This window comes from Pelophylax lessonae (genome assembly GCF_965119305.1).
Source record: "Pelophylax lessonae genome assembly, chromosome: 1".
Classification (NCBI taxonomy): Eukaryota; Metazoa; Chordata; class Amphibia; order Anura; family Ranidae; genus Pelophylax; species Pelophylax lessonae.
Genome location: NC_138768.1, coordinates 307,131,406 through 307,148,702, shown reverse-complemented (window position 1 = coordinate 307,148,702; position 17,297 = coordinate 307,131,406). Strand labels below are relative to the sequence as shown.

The following is a 17,297-nucleotide window of genomic DNA, read 5'->3' as shown; positions in this document are numbered from 1 at the left end:
TCAATCTATACATACAAAGAAACCAAAACAAATACGTTCAGAAATGAAGTTATGTGTAATGAAATCGAATGGCACAGGGAAAAAGTATTGAAGACATGGAAAAAGGGAGGATTAACCACTTTACCACCGGAGGATTTTGCTGTCTTACGTCCAGGCCACCTTTTGCGATTCGGCACTGTGTGAATTTAACTGACAATTGCGCGGTCATGCAACGCTGTACCCAAACTAAATTTACGTCCTTTTTTTCCCACAAATAGAGCTTTATTTTGGTGGTATTTGATCACCTGTGCGATTTTCATTTTTTGCAATATTAATTAAAAAATGCGACAATTTTGAAAAAAAAAAACAATATTTTTCTACTTTGACAGTTAAAAAATATCCAATATATTCAATTTTTGTCATATTTTTAGGCCAAAATGTATTTAGCTACATGTCTTTGACAAAAAAATTCTCAATGAGCGTATTTTTAACCGCTTTATGACCGGAAGGTTTTACCCCATTCCTGACCAGGCCATATTTTGCGATTCGGCACTGTGTTATTTTAACGGACAATTGCGCGATCGTGCAATGCTGTACCCAAATTAAATGTATGTCCTTTATTTCCCCACAAATAGAGCTTTCTTTTGGTGGTATTTGATCACCTGTGCGATTTTTTACTTTTTGCGCTATAAACAAAAGAAGAGCGACAATTTTGAAAAAATAACAATATTTTTCACATTTTTTTATATGAAATTCCCCCCCCAAAAAATGTAAAAATCAAAATTTTTTATAATTTTAGGCCAATTTATTTTCTGCTACATATTTTTGGTAAAAAAAAAAAAAAATCGCAATAAGCGTATTTTGCTTGGTTTGCGCAAAAGTTATTGCGTTTACTAACTAAGGGAAAGATTTCTGCCATTTTTGGTGTTTTTTTTTTTTAACGAGTAATGGCGGCAATCTGCGATTTTTTTTGCGGGACTGCGACATTGCAGCGGACAGATCGGACCCTTGACTGACATTTTTGACACTTTTGGGGGTACCAGTGACATTACTACAGTAATCAGTGCTATACATATGCACTGTTACTGTAAAAATGACACTGGCAGGGAAGGGGTTAATTTTTATTGGAGAGGGAGGGGTTAATGTATGCCTGGTGCTTACTAACGTGTATGGGGGGGGAGGTGACTGAGTGACACAGGGACAGATCGCAGGTTCAGCTATGCTGAACCCTGCAATCTGACCCTGCCTGTCACTTAGGAGATCCGCCTGCTTTGTTTACACAAGCGCGTGGATTTCCACACTAGATCCCCGATCAGGGAAGAGTGGCGGTGATCACCGCCGCTCCTCCCCTGGCCCGACTCCCGCTGTAACTGAATACAGCGGGAGCGAGCTGCCAAGAGAGGGGAATGTCTGGTGACGTAGGTCTACGTCGCCAGACGATAACGAACCACTTTGCCGCAGTACAGTCAACGTGACTGGTCGGCAAGTGGTTAAAAATGCATGGAAAGCCAAGGAACCAGCTGAAATCTATCAGTAATTAGAAAGCAATCCTGCCCCTTGTCAGTGCAAATTAATATCAGCTGGTTCAGTCTCAACTGATGGCCAAAAAAAAGGTGTCTCATTACCAAGGTGTCACACAAGAAACATCTCATGATGGGTAAAAGAAAAGAGCTCTCTCAAGACCTTTGCACCTTATTGTTGCAAAACATATTGATGGCCTTGGTTACAGAGGTAAAAAAGGAAAGATAAGTGCTGCGCTAAATCTGATAAGTGATATAACCCAATACAAACGTGGAAGTGATATAGTGTGAGGACATCAAATGAAGAGTGATGTTGACAAGTGACTCATATAAACAAAAAGATTGATACCAGGTGAAAAAATGCATAAAAATATACAAGGAGTATCCTTAAAAACAATTTAAAAGGTGAAATGAACAAACAAGTGAAGATCACAATATTAAGTGAAAAATCTCATAATCAATAAATGTGAATCCCACAAACTGTACAATCATAAAGTGTCCATATAACATGTATAAGTTGTCAATCCAGAAGGTGAATCAGATCCAACAGATCTTGGGATATAAACAATGGGACACCCAATGATCTTACTAGTGGTGAAGTAAATGAACCACTTCTGGGCCAGAAGATTTTCCCCCTAAGGGCTCTTTCACACGGACGTTCCGTATGTCCGTAAATCACCCCATCCGTTTGCGGGTGATATACGGACATAATGCATGTCAATGGGATTGCGGATGACAGCGGATGACCATCCGCTGACATCCGATTTGCGTCCTTTCAGTTCTGTTCTGTTTTTTGGAATGGAACAGAACCCTATTTTTCCTCCGTTAAAAAAACGGAACTGATGCAAAATCGGATGTCAGCGGTGTCATCCGTTGACATCCGCAATCCCCATAGACTTACATTATGTCCGTATATCATCCGCAAACGGATGGGATGATATGCGGACATACAGAGCAGATGACACAAGTGTCATCCGTGTCCGTGAAAAAAAAAAAAAAAAGTGTCGCAGCGGAGATAAAAAACTGAGCGGCCGTGTGAAAGAGCCCTTAATGACCAGGCCATATTTTGCAATTCGGCACTGTGATACTTTAACGGACAATTGCGCGGGTGTGAGACGTACCAAAAAAAAAAATATCCTTTTTTTTCCCCCACAAATAGAGCTTTCTTTTGGTGTTATTTGATCACCTCTGCGGTTTTTATTTTTTGCGCTATAAACAAAAGAAAAAAAAAAAAACTATATTTTTCACTTTCTGCTATATAATATTCCCCAAAAAAAAAATATTTAAAAATCAAATTTTTTTTAACATTTTAGGCCAATTTGTTTTCTGCTACATATTTTTGGTAAAATAAAATCGCAATAACCGTATTTTGATTGGTTTGCGCAAAAGTTATCGGGTCTACTAACTACAGGAAAGATTTATGTCATTTTTATTGTTTTTTTTTTAAACTAGTAATGGCGGCGATCTGCGATTTTTAGCTGGACTGTGACATTGCGGCGGACAGATCGGACCCCTAACTGACATTTTTGGGGGGACCAGTGACATTACTACAGTAATCAGTGCTAAAAATATGCACGGTTACTGTAATAATGACATTGGCAGGGAAGGGGGTAACACTGTGGGTGATCATGGGGTTAAATGTGAGCCTAGGGGAGTGATTCTAACTGTATGGGAGCGGGACTTATGTAATGACCATAGAGACCTGTGATCCTATATAGAAGGATCACAGGAGCTCTGTGATCATTTCAGAGAGAAGTGTCAGCTGACCGTTGTTCTCTCTCAGCGGGGAGCGATCGTGGGTGCCAGGCAGCAATCGGAGCCGCCTGCCCCGCTGCCAAGTGGGGGTGCGAGCACGCTGCCGGCGGCGCGTGCTCGCCCCCTAGCTGCAGGCGTGCGACCGACGTAGCCCTACGTCGGTTCATGCAGGAGGGCCAGCCTGCCGCAGTATATATGCGGTGGGCGGTCCGGAACCGGTTAATCCCAACACCAGGCAAAGCAAGGGAAGGTGCAGGGAGAGGAGGTCTTCTCTGGTTGTACTACACCCTTACCTTACTGCTGTAAGGTAACAGCATAAAGCAAATCCACTGGCAATGATGTTTGGAAACGGGGGAGAAATCCTCTGTATGGTCAAACTTCTTTGGCAGATGTTAGATCGACCCAAGCTGATAGTCAATGCAAATCCTGTAGGCAGTGCTGTTTTCATCAGGTCAGGGTTTTAGGATTTCCCTGGTCACAATGTGACCTTGTATATTTTTTATGCATTATTTCACCTGGTATCAATCTGTTTGTTTATATGAGTCACTTGTCAACATCACTCTTGATTTGATGTCCTCACACACATCTACCTGATTTATATCACTTTCCACGTTTGTATTAGGGTACATCACTTATCAAATTTAGCGCAGCACCTATCTTCTTTTTTATCTAATTTTCTCAGCCTAGTATGTGCTGACTGGTGGTTGCAGCTTTAATATTCCTTTCATTATTTCTTCACTTTTTTCAAGATAGCGCAGGGGTTATTCTTTTATATCTTGGTTACAGAAGGATTTCTAAACTTCCGAATGATCCAGTGAGTACTGTTGGGGCCATAATCCAGAAGTGGAAAGAACATCATTTCACCATAAACCGGCCAAGACCAGGTGCTTCTCGCAAGATTTCTGACAAGTGAGGAGTGAAAATAATTATCAGAAGAGTTGTCAAAGAGCCAAGGACCACTTGTGAAGAGCTTCAGAAAGACCTGGAATTAGCAGGTACAATTGTTTCAAAGAAAACAATAAGTAATGCACTCAACCACCATGGCCTGTATGCACGCTCACCACGCAAGACTCCATTGTCTTAGAAAAAGCATGTTGAAGCTCTTGTAAAGTTTGCTGCACAACATTTAGATAAGCCTGTAAAATACCGCTACTCTGATTGCCGATCGCAATCTACAGCACATGCGCGAGATTGCGATCGGCATTCTGGGTAGCTGAAACCAGGAAGAAGGACACAGCGGGGGACACAGCGGTTTCAGACGCCCACACCGGAGATGGCCGCGTTCTTCAATCAATTTTAAAGGTAAGATTTTATCTATATTAATTTACTGTACACTACTGTAATGTGGGGTTAGTGTTAGTGAAATTGGAGTTAGTTTAGGATTAGGGGGGTATTTTTAGCTAAAAAATGCGTATGTGGTCAGAACTCCGCTTTAAAGTGCATGTACAGTCAAAACATTTTTTTTTTTTTAATTTTGGATAGATTAGGAAGTGTTAAAACATGAGTCAGGTTATTTTTTGCTTTCTGTGCATTATTGGGAAAATCTCCCTTCAATTCCTGCCCCAAAGACACAACAGGAATTCCCCTCTTAGGCAGTTGTCCCTGGTACATGTGCTCTTGTTCTCTGAGCAACTCCAAAATCTTGGATTTACCTTCACTTTCTTTCTCAGTGACATTTGCTTAGCACAAAAAGGGGAGAAGTTCCTTAATAGGGACACAGACAGCAATAAAAACTTATGATTGGACTACATTTTACTAAAGAGTAGGTTGTTGTTTTGTTTGTGTGATGATACTAAAGGGGCATACACCATGGCCTGAATGTCAGACGGTACCGGCTGGTTCCATAGAAACCGTCCGGCTTGTGTCGAAAGGGGCATGACTGAAAAAGGTCACCTGATCAGTGCTCTCAGCCAATGACTGATGTGTTCTGGAGGGGGGTGGCATCCCCCTGTCAGAATACAATAGCTCAGCGGGTGAGATCACTACTATTATCAGATAGTTAGTACAGCAGCTCCTCCCGAGCTTTTCAGTTTTTTTCTCGTTTAGCCCGCTGGAATGAATGAAAAAAAAAACCTCTTAGTGTGTACTAGGCTTTAGAAAAAGGTTTTTTTTCTTTTTTGTATGGCAACAAAAATTGATAGATTGATTGTTAGACCTTTTTTTTAGCAACAAAAACTTGACAGAAGGTCACTCTTCCCCAAAAAACGTAAAATATAAACTAAGACTGCGGATGTGTTTTGAACCGCATCCGATTCACATAACGTGAACCCGACCGGCCTGCAATGGAGCCGGTTCACACATGTCCGGGACTACTGCAGTCCATTTTTAAAAAGAGCCCTGCAAGATTTTAGGCCTGTTATAGGTGTAAATTCAAGTAAAAGTTTGCACCTGAATCGCACTTGAACCTGTGAACAAAACTGCACCAGACTCCTTTTAAAAACGGTCTGCAAGCCGCAGCCGGACATGTGTAAACCTAGCCTTACAGCACAAATTGTATAGCGTCATAAAAGATTTATGCGAAAAGTGAATATTGTACTGATAAATGACTACGCAAAAGTGAAATCAACATTTTGGGAATAATAACAAGCAAATCTGTAAGAATTTGGCGCACAGGGTGGGGGTATGGACCACGATGAACAAGGAAACCTTATACCTGGTGACTTGGAATGGGTGGAATAAACAGGGTTCAGAAAAGTAGCCAAAGTGTGTCCTTTTCAAACACAGTATAATATGTACAAAGGCTCAGCTCAATGATATGATCATAATGTACAATGCATACATACTGTGTAAATATGTTGAGTAAATAGTGTACATCAGATGTGTAGTATATAATACACAGTAAAATATATACAGCAAAGCACTTCAGAGTTTATAACATAGTATAGCTATAGTTTATGTAGTTGAGAACTGTGGAGTGTATAATTCAAAGTACAGTGTATACAGCTTACAGTAGCACAGAATATAAGATGTACAGCATTATGTCTAACACCGTGCAGTGTGGGCTTTATAAAGACGAGCGCAGTGTGCATAGGCGTGCGCAGCCTATGGCATTAGGGTGTGCACCTCAAACCAAAGCTCAAACAGGTGCGCGCGCACGTGCGTGTGTGCGCGTGTGTGTGTGTATATATATATATATATATATATATATATATATATAACAACACACACACTTTTTGGGCCAACCTTGGGTTCATATTGATTTGAACAGTATATATATATATATATATATATATATACACACATACATACACACAAACACACACACAGTATACACACACACAGTATACACACACACACAGTATACACACACACACACAGTATACACACACACACACAGTATACACAGACAAAGTATACACACATACAGTATACACACACACACAGTATACACATACACAGTATACACATACACAGTATACACACACACAGTATACATATACACAGTATACATATACACAGTATACATACACAGTATACATATACACAGTATACACACACAGTAAACACATACACAGTATACACACACACAGTATACACACACACAGTATACACACACACAGTATACACACACACAGTATACATATACACAGTATACATACACAGTATACACACACACAGTATACATATACACAGTATACACACACAGTATACACATACACAGTATACACACACACACAGTATACACACACACAGTATACATATACACAGTATACACACACACACAGTATACATATACACAGTATACATATACACACATACAGTATACATATACACAGAATACATACAAAGTGTACACATACACAGTATACACACACATTATACATATACACAGTATACATACACAGTATACACATACACAGTAGACACATACACACCAGCACTTTCCATTTAAACATCAGCTTGATTAAATACACTGCTGCTGCCCCAATTTCCTGGCATGCTGGTACTTGCAGTGCTCCAGCAGCTCACTGACATTGGATGTGGTAATGCAGAAGAGGAGGAGGTGGGCAGGTAATGAGTAGGGAGGTGTAGCAGAGATGATTGGGGGAGAAGTTTAGAGAATATCCTCTCTCCAGAATCAGTGCACTGCTCTGCTCCTCACAGAAAAAAACAACTAACTGACTCAGAGACAGGAAGAGAAAACACAGCCCCTCCCCCTCCTCGGCAGGGTAAGTACTGGCAAAAAATACATTTAGATTATCTTCCCCAACTTACCTTCTTCTAAAGGCTACAGACTGTGTACTGTACTCTCCTCTCCTCTCCAGCAGTCAGCATCTCCTGCTCAGATATCGAACAAGGCGCGCTGGGGAAGGGGGCGTGTACACTTTGTTCCCATTGGCTGAGGAGGCAGCAGAGAGGCGGAGCAGCTATTTTTTTCAGTGAAAGGAAGAGTCGGGAAGAGTCTCAGACAGTGAGACTCGACTGAAAAAGTCAGTGGTGGCGACGGACTCGGCAAGGACCGCTCATGGACACCAGTGTCCGTGTGCAGACACCTTGCCGACCCTGGACAGGGGAGGGTGATTAGGGTGTGCCTGGGCACACCCGGCACACCCCGTGCGCACGCCTATGGCAGTGTGAATTATATAATTTAAAGCACCATTTATATAGTAAAGCAGTGTGAAATATGAAAATACACTGCACAATGTTCACAACCAAGAAGTATCTGTTTAGGAGTGGACTTTCATTTCTGTTATATCAATGTTTGATTTATACTGAACATGCCTTTATTTTTCCACTTTATAGGTGGGTTTATTTGGTAATGCTGATATTATTTGTATCACTTTATTCTTTGCTTTCAGTGTGATTTTTAAGGCTAGAGGTTTTGCGCACTCTTTTTATTTATTAAGAAGTGTGAATTACATAGAAACATAGAATGTGTCGGCAGATAAGAACCATTTGGCCCATCTAGTCTGCCCAATATATCTGAATCCTATGAATAGTCCCTGGCCCTATCTTATATGAAGGATAGCCTTATGCCTATCCCATGCATGCTTAAACTCCTTCACTGTATTTGCAGCTACCACTTCTGCAGGAAGGTTATTCCATGCATCCACTACTCTCTCAGTAAAGTAATACTTCCTCATATTACTTTTAAACCTTTGCCCCTCTAATTTAAAACTGTGTCCTCTTGTGGTAGTTTTTCTTCTTTTAAATATGCTCTCCTCCTTTACCGAGTTTATTCCCTTTATGTATTTAAAAGTTTCTATCATATCCCCTCTGTCTCTTCTTTCTTCCAAGCTATACATGTTAAGGTCCTTTAACCTTTCCTGGTAAGTTTTTTCCTGCAATCCATGTACTAGTTTAGTAGCTCTTCTCTGAACTCTCTCTAGAGTATCTATATCCTTCTGGAGATATGGCCTCCAGTACTGCGCACAATACTCCAAGTGAGGTCTCACCAGTGTTCTGTACAGCGGCATAAGCACTTCTCTCTTTCTACTGCTTATACCTCTCCCTATACATCCAAGCATTCTGCTGGCATTTCGTGCTGCTCTATTACATTGTCTTCCCACCTTTAAGTCTTCTGAAATAATTACTCCTAAATCCCTTTCCTCAGATACTGAGGTCAGGACTGTGTCAAATATTCTATATTCTGCCCTTGGGTTTTTACGTCCCAGGTGCATTATCTTGCACTTATCCACATTAAATTTCAGTTGCCAGAGTTCTGACCATTCTTCTAGTTTTCCTAAATCCTTTTCCATTTGGCGTTTCCCTCCAGGAACATCAACCCTGTTACATATCTTTGTGTCATCAGCAAAAAGACAAACCTTACCATCGAGGCCTTTTGCAATATCACTTATGAAGATATTAAACAAAATTGGTCCCAGTACAGATCCGTGAGGTACCCCACTGGTAACATGACCTGGTTCTGAATGTTCTCCATTGACTACAACCCTCTGTTGTCTGTCACTCAGCCACTGCCTAATCCACTCAACAATATGGGAGTCCATGCTCAATGACTGTAGTTTATTGATAAGTCTTCTATGTGGGACAGTGTCAAAAGCCTTACTAAAATCTAGATATGCAATGTCTACTGCACCTCCACCGTCTATTATTTTAGTCACCCAGTCAAAAAAATCTATAAGATAACATTATACACAGCTCTTTACAGCTGAGCATTTAGGGTCCTTTCACACAAACACCTAGGTGTTACAGATTCCGCTGAGCAGGCGGATGACAGGTCCGTATCCGCTCACTGTGCAGAGCAGACACAGTCCTGCTCTCCTCTATTGTGAAATCGGATGGAAACAGACTGCCTGGCCATTTACATCTTATCCTATCTGATCTGCCAGACTGATGGAAAATAGGACCACCATCCATCTATTTTTTGCCCGCAGGATCAGATCGGATGGTGGAGGGTGTCAGCAGACATGTGTCCACTGACATCCGTTAGTCCATAGAGGAGACTGCAGGGTCCGATGAGGTCCGCCTATAAAATTGACAGGCGGACCTGATCGAACAGCCCATGTGAAAGGACCCTTAGAACAGCCTTTTTCAACCAGGGTGCCTTGAGGTTTCCTCAGGGGTGCCTTGGCAAAATGCCTAAAAATTGATCAAAAATTGTAGAAAAGCCAGCAGCTGGATCAAGCCTGTCCTTTAGTTACACAAAGCCCCGGGTTTTCATTATTTCTCATTACGATTAGACACTGGCATCCTAACAACCAAAGAGGTCACCAGTTGATAAGGAGGACGTCTGTTGCCTCCAAAGCATCCTTGTTTGACCCTCCTCTGCCCCTCTCCCTCAGCATTGGGGTCACATTAGCTGAGTGATAGAGAGAAATTGAGGGAGAAGATAAACATTGGAATACTAGTCAGTACCAGTGTGCAAAAGTGTATTTGCTTTGGAAGAATGAATCACCTCTAACATTAAGGGCCGGTTCACATTTGTGCGAGTGTGGCGATCGCATGTAATATCGGAGCGCACTGCTCCTTCATTACATGCGATCGGATGTGCGGATGCGAATTAAGCCATACACTTTGTATGGCTGAATTCGCACTGTATCCGCACCAAACACGCACATGACCCTTTTTTCCAGCCGCATCAGGATCGGATCGCACAGTGGTTCACACTTGTGTGATTCCATCCTGTGCGAACTGTCAGATCGCACTGCGATATGCGATCAAACTGGGGGTGTCGTTAACATTTAATTGACACCCCCTGCGTATCACATATGGCAGTGTGAACTGCCAGAGGCGCAGATGCGATGCGGGAACAGGCTGCAAATTCGCAGCCTTCCCGCATCGCACAAGTGTGAACCGGGACTGAGTTACCTATGTGTGGCTGTTGCTACATTGTGTAAAACTGTTAGAATAGTTTTTTACATTTTAGAATGGGGTGCTTTGAGACTGTCCATAATTTTAAAGGGTGCCTTGACTGAAAAAAAGGTTGAGAAACACTGCCTTAGAATATAAAGAACAACACAATTTATACAGTGGAGCATTGTGGAATATATAATGTACAGCACAGTGCAAGTGACCACAGTTTCAATAACAAGCAATATCAACAATGTAACATCTTAAAAGAATGCCATAAATTGCTTGAATAAGGAAAATGTGAGTGTTATTAAAAGAAACCTTTCAGTATCCAGTGCTGATAAGAATACCTCCACCACGGGTTCCTTTTTTGCTCTAGTGTTCCTTTCTCCTATTTCTGTAAATCAATGAATCAGTATATAAAACAATAACAAAGTACGAATAGGAGTGAGAGTAGGAAGGAAATGTTCTCCATTTCATGACGTGTCATGCTTGCAGCCATCAGTGTTTGATTTATCACTTCATTAGGAACGAAGACCTTATTGTGGCCTGAAATGCTCCATTTTACAGATATACAGTACGTATGTTATCCATTTCTGGTAATATGAGATTCAGAAACCACTGTGAGAGAACATAGCATGGACTCCATGCTGAGGCAGTACAATAATACATGATGTACGCCTGTCAGTGCCCAGCATGCACAAGTGTAAAGCAGCCTGGCACTTCTGCCATACCGAGGGAAGCAATGAAACACCGTCTATAATTTGGAGATCCAAAACACATATCCGTAATGAATGAAATATGAGAGGAGAGCACAGCAGAATAGAAAGAACAAGGTGACTTAACCTCAGTCCTAAATAATTCAAGCTACAGCTCATGTTCCACGTTTACTTACTCACCAGTCCCATTGTCAGAATCCAATGGAGAGTAACTGAGGTTATTAACCCTTTCACTGTACGTCTGGTAAAAGATCTATCATATCTCAGCACACTAGATCCCTTGTACCTAACTGGCCTAAGGACAATGGAAACTTAAAATAATGTTTCCACTTTACATTTGACATTGTGGGACAAATATTGAATTTTCCTGCAATCCAGCTGAAACCCTAAACGTCCACACTATAAATGTCTATTTACGGTCCTGGTCATGTAAAGAAAGGATTTCATGCTTAATTACTAGTCTAAAATGGATTTGTTTGTTAAATGTAAATACATTTGAAAGCCTGGAAAATCCGTGGTTATATACAGTATATTGTCAAAAGTATTGGGACAGCTGCCTTTACATGAATTTTAATGGCATTCCAGTCTTAGCCTGTAGGGTTCAATATTGAGTTGGCCCACCCTTTGCAGCTATAACAGCTTCAACTCCTCTGGGAAGGCTGTCCACAAGGTTTAGGAGTGTGTCTATGGCAATGTTTGACCATTCTTCCAGAAGCAAATTTGCGGGGTCAAGCACTGATGCTGAATGAGAAGGCCTGGCTCACAGTCTCCGCTCTAATTCATCCCAAAGGTATTCTATCGGGTTTAGGTCAGGACTCTGTGCAGGCCAGTCAAGTTCCTCCATCCCAAACTCATCCATTTCTTTATGCACCTTGCTTTGTGCACTGGTCTAGATCATTTGGTGAAGGGGGGATTATGGTGTGGGGTTGTTTTTCAGGGGTTGGGTCTGGCCCCTTAGTTCCAGTGAAGGGAACTCTTAAGGCATCAACATACCAAGAAATATTGGACAATTTCATGCTTCCAACTTTGTGGGAACTGTTCCTTCCTGTTCCAACAAGACTACGCACCAGTGCACAAACAAGGTCTTTAAAGGTTTGGGGTGAAGGAACTTGACTGGCCTGCACAGAGTCCTGACCTCAACCCAATAGAACACCTTTGAGATGAATTATAGAGGTGACCGAGAAGCAGGCCTTCTCGTTCACATCAGTGCATGGCCTCACAAATGAGCTTCTGGAAGAATAATCAAACATTCCCACACTCCTAAACCTTGTGGACAGCCTTCCTAGAAGAGTTGAAGCTGTTATAGCTGCAAAGGGTGGTCAAACTCAATATTGAACCCTATGGATTAAGACTGGGATGCCATTAAAGTTCATGTGTGTGTAAAGGCAGGCCTCACAATACTTTTGACAATAAAGTGTAGTTAAGGAGCAAAATGCGTGTTACTGCTATCCAAGGCGTTAGAGAGATATTGTCTTATTAATGTCACCAGAATGCAAGTGAGGGAAACTCAGCAACAGGGATAAAAAGCTTTCTCTATTCCATTATCCATTTTGCCAATTACGCCCCTTGCAGCTGAATTTTGTAAGTTAAAGAGAAGTTCAACACTAATCAGAAAGTTAAAGGTGATATTTAGCTAAAGAAAAAAAAAAACCCGAACCCTACAGCTTTAGTCACATCACTTTCCTATAATTAAGTACAGTATTTGCTACATTGTACAGGCAGAAATCTTCACTGCTGGGATGCCTGCTCTCTTTCTGTCTCTGCACTTCCAGCACTGCAGTGGTTAAAGTGATTGTAAAGTCTTGTTTTAAGAAAAAAAAATAAAAATGAATAAACATGTTATACTTGGTTTTGCACAGAGCAGCCCAGATCCTCCTCTTCTCCGATCCCTCTTCTGTGTTCCTGGCCCCTCCCTCCTGTTGAGTGCCCCCATAGCAAGCAGCTTGCTATGGGGGCACCCGAGCTGAGCTGCAGCTCTGTGTGTCCATTCAGAAATGGAGCCACCGTTCGGCCCCACCTCCTCTCTCTCCTAAATGACTCACTGACTTTGACAGCCAGAGGAGTCAATGGCGCTGTGGCTGTATCTCAGCCAATCAGGAGGGAGAGTCCCAGGACAGCCGAGGGACTCGTGGACATAACTAGAGAGAGAGGGGGCACAGGTAAGTATTAGGGGGTGCTGGGGAGGTTGCTACACACAGAAGGCTTTTTATCTTAAAGCATAAAATTCATTAAGATAAAAAAACCTTCTGACTTTACAACTCCTTTAACAGATTCGGGCCTTCAGACAGAACAGCAGTACAGATGGTCTGACGGGAAAACGCCCTCTCCTTCCTGTTCATTGATAAAGGTTCTTACACTGATTACACTGCTTGTACCATGATCTGTGATTGGGGGAATCAGGGAGAGTCTCATCAGACATAGGATTCTCTCCCTCATTCACAGACTGAAGCTGTTAACCACTGCAACTCTGAAAGTTCAGTAACAGAAGAGGGCAGGCATCCCTGCAGTGAAGATTTCTCCAGGATCCAGCTGCCTCCATAATGTGGGACGTATTTAATTATAGGTGAGTGTAAAGCTGTAGAGATATTCAAACTAAACTTCAGCTTTAACCCCGTCAGGTCCACCCTATAGCAGTTTTATTGCTACAGAGCGGCACCTGTGCACCAGATCACGTATATATACATACATATACAGTATATGCACTTCTGGGTAGGGGGCACACATGCGCACTGCCGGCGTCTCACTTCCACTGTGATTGCACACAGCGGAAGCCGATCGGTGGGTGCTCGGTCCCCGATGTCCTCCGGCACCCGCTGATCGTTAGGAAGAGAGGCAGAATGGCGATCTGCCTTGTTTACATAGGGACAAGACTGAAGGGATGGCATTTGTGTCCCTGCATAAATTCCATCCTAGGAAAAGTACCTCCCACAGTGCACATAAACACTGGCTAGGCACACAGTTAAAGCGGTAGTATCCCGCTTTTTTACACTTTTAACTACAGGTAAGCCTATAATAAAGCTTACCTGTAGGTACAATTAATATCTCCTAAACCGACACGGTTTAGGAGATATTTGCAGTGCATGCAGCCGCTCACGTGAGCGGCGCATGCACTCTGAAGGTCCGGGGGGACCTTCAGCTTTCCTTGCTGGGAGCTTGCCGGAAAATCCCTCCCGCGTGCATGCCCGGGAGTGACGTCATCGCGGCTCCGGCCAATCACAGCGCCGGAGCCGCCGAACCCGGAAGAGACGCCGAGGGATCATGGCAGCGCCTGCAGCGGTGTCCAGGGGTCTGTGTCGGGGCTTTGTTCTAAGGTAAGTAATACATAATGAGCTAGTATGCGATGCATACTAGCTCATTATGCCTTTGTCTTGCAGGTTTTTTTTTTTCGGGTTTACAACCGCTTTAACCCTTTGACTGCCCCTGATGTTAACCCCTTCCCAGCCAATGTCATTAGTACAGTGACAGTGCATATTATTTAGCACCAGACTCTGTATTAGTGTCACTGGTCCCCAAAAAGTGTCAGTGTCAGGATGTCCGCTGCAATCCCCCTATGGGTCGCCGTTTGCAGTCATTACTAGTAAAAAAAAAAAAAATTAAAAAAAAATATTCTATAGTTTGTAGACACTTGTAGGATTTTTTTTTACCAAAAATATGTAGCAGAATACATATTGGCCTAAATTTATTATGAAATGAGATTTTTTTTATATTTTTTTTATTGGATATGCTTTATAGCAGAATGTAAAAAATATTGTTTTTTTTTTGTTTTTTTTTTAAATTGTTGGTCTTCTTTTTGTTTAAAGGACAAAAAAGAAAAAAACGCAGTGGTGATCAAATACCACCAGAAGAAAGCTCTATTTCTGAGGTAAAAAGGATATACATTTTATTTTGCTACAGTATCACATGGGTGGTGCGCAATTGTCAGTTAAAGTAACACATTGCTGTATCGCAAAAAATGGCAAGGGGGAGTGCCTGATGGGAAGGAGGGGAACCCAGTGGTCTTACTGTCCCAAGGAGGGGCCCACGTCCACCCCAAAACCCTCCAGGGGGAGAGGGGGGACAGCTACTCACCATACCAGGAACCCAGAACCCCTCTGGGTGGGCTGTTGGCCAGGAGGAACGCTGTGACTCGGGCCGAGACCCAGTCATATGCGACCTCGCAAGGTGTTTAACTCGCAGGCCAACTGAGGTCTACGCGCGCTCGCTAGCCAGTGGATCTAAATTATCCAGGCCGTGGCCCAGTCCGGCAGTTGATTGTAGATCTCACAGGAAAAATCTAAAAAGAAAAAAAATTTCTAGGACCAAAGATCTCAGCAGGGATCTAGGTCTTTACTCCTGACTAGGCAGAAAAAATAAACTGATTGCCTATAGCAGAGAGAGGGAGTATACCCCCCCTGGGACTGCCCATGGGCATAGCCAGACTTTTTCTGCCTAGTGCCCTACTCCTGTAGGGGGCAGTATAACACAATGGTTAAGAATATCAGGAACTGTGTCCTTCAAAGAACGAAAGTGAAGTTTTTTTATTTATTTATTTTTTAGGTCTTACATACACTTTAATCTGAGCTCCTCCACAGAGGGTCCCTGGGAGTGTATTTCCTGAAGCTTCTTTGGTTCAATCTTCAGATTTCTGTGTTTCCAATCAAAGGAAGATTTGACTTTGATTGGTCTTTGTAAACATGGCTTTGTACTAGTATTATTATTTCTTTTACTTCAGCCTTCCTGTATTTGAGAAGCTGCAAGGAACCAGTAGTGGGTAAAGCTAAGAATAGCTCTCATTCTCAGTTCACCAAATGAATTATAAAGGAGATGGAGCTACTCTGGTACATTACATCAATGTCTGCATGAAACATGGAAGTGCTGAGAATGTAGGTCATAGTCTTTGTATTCATTTTATGGTTTCATTTTCAGTTTTTACTGATGACTACCTTTAATTACTCTAATCATAAAGAACCCCTTCCTAAACTGATAGTATGCATCTTATCCTTTACACAGCCCTTGAGAATAACAGTTCATTTGTGTAATTTATACATTAACCACTTCTGGACCGGAAGATTTTCCCCCTTGATGACCAGGCCATATTTTGCGATTCGGCACTGCGTTATTTTAACGGACAATTGTGTGGTCGTGCGACGCTGTACCCCAACAAAATTGATGTCCTTTTTTTCCCACAAATAGAGCTTTCTTTTGGTGGTATTTGATCACCTCTGCAATTTTTATTTTTTGCGCTATAAACAAAAAAAGAGCGACAATTCTGAAAAAAAAAGAAAATATTTTCAATTTCTGCTATATAACATTCCCCCAAAAAAAATAAATTAAAAAATCTAAATTTTTTAACATTTTAGGCCAATTTGTTTTCTGCTTCATATTTTTGGTATAAAAATCACAATAAGCGTATTTTGATTGGTTTGCACAAAAGTTATCGCGTCTACTAACTACGGGAAAGATTTATGTAATTTTTATTGTTTTTTTTTTTCTTTTACTAGTAATGGTGGCGATCTGCCATTTTTAGCGGGACTGCAACATTGCGGCGGACAAAACGGACCCCTAACTGACATTTTTGACACTTTTGGGGGGACCAGTGACATTACTACAATAATAGGTTCTATAAATATGCACTGTTACAGTAATAATGACACTGGCAGGGAAGGGGTTAACACTGTGGGTGATCAAGGGGTTAAATGTGTACCTAGGGGCGTGTTTCTTACTGTATGGGGGTTGGGCTTGTGAAATGATCACAGAGACCTGTAATCCTATATAGAAGAATCACAGGAGCTTTGTGATCATTTCAGAGAGAATGGTCAGCTGACCGTTCTCTCTAAGCGAGAAACGATCGCGGGTGTCAGGCAGCAATCGGAGCTTCCTGCCCCGTGCATCGGAGTCCCCGCTGTCAAGTGGAGGCAGGAGCGCACCACCGGCGGCGCGCGCTTGCCCCGTAGCTGCAGGCGCGTGACCGACGTAGACCTACGTTGTTTCGCGCAGCAGGGCCACCCTGCCGCAGTAAATCGACGGCGGGCGGTCCGGAAGCGGTTAAAGTATAACTTAAGGCGAAAACGTTTTTTTTCGTTTTGGATAGAAG

At 42.2% G+C, this 17,297-nt stretch overlaps 1 protein-coding gene across 1 annotated transcript in view; it reads right to left on the bottom strand.

The window, feature by feature from the left end:
* The window catches only part of GAS2L1 (growth arrest specific 2 like 1), a 92,679-nt gene that overhangs the window by 25,175 nt on the left and 50,207 nt on the right, over nucleotides 1-17,297 (bottom strand). The window lies entirely within an intron of this gene.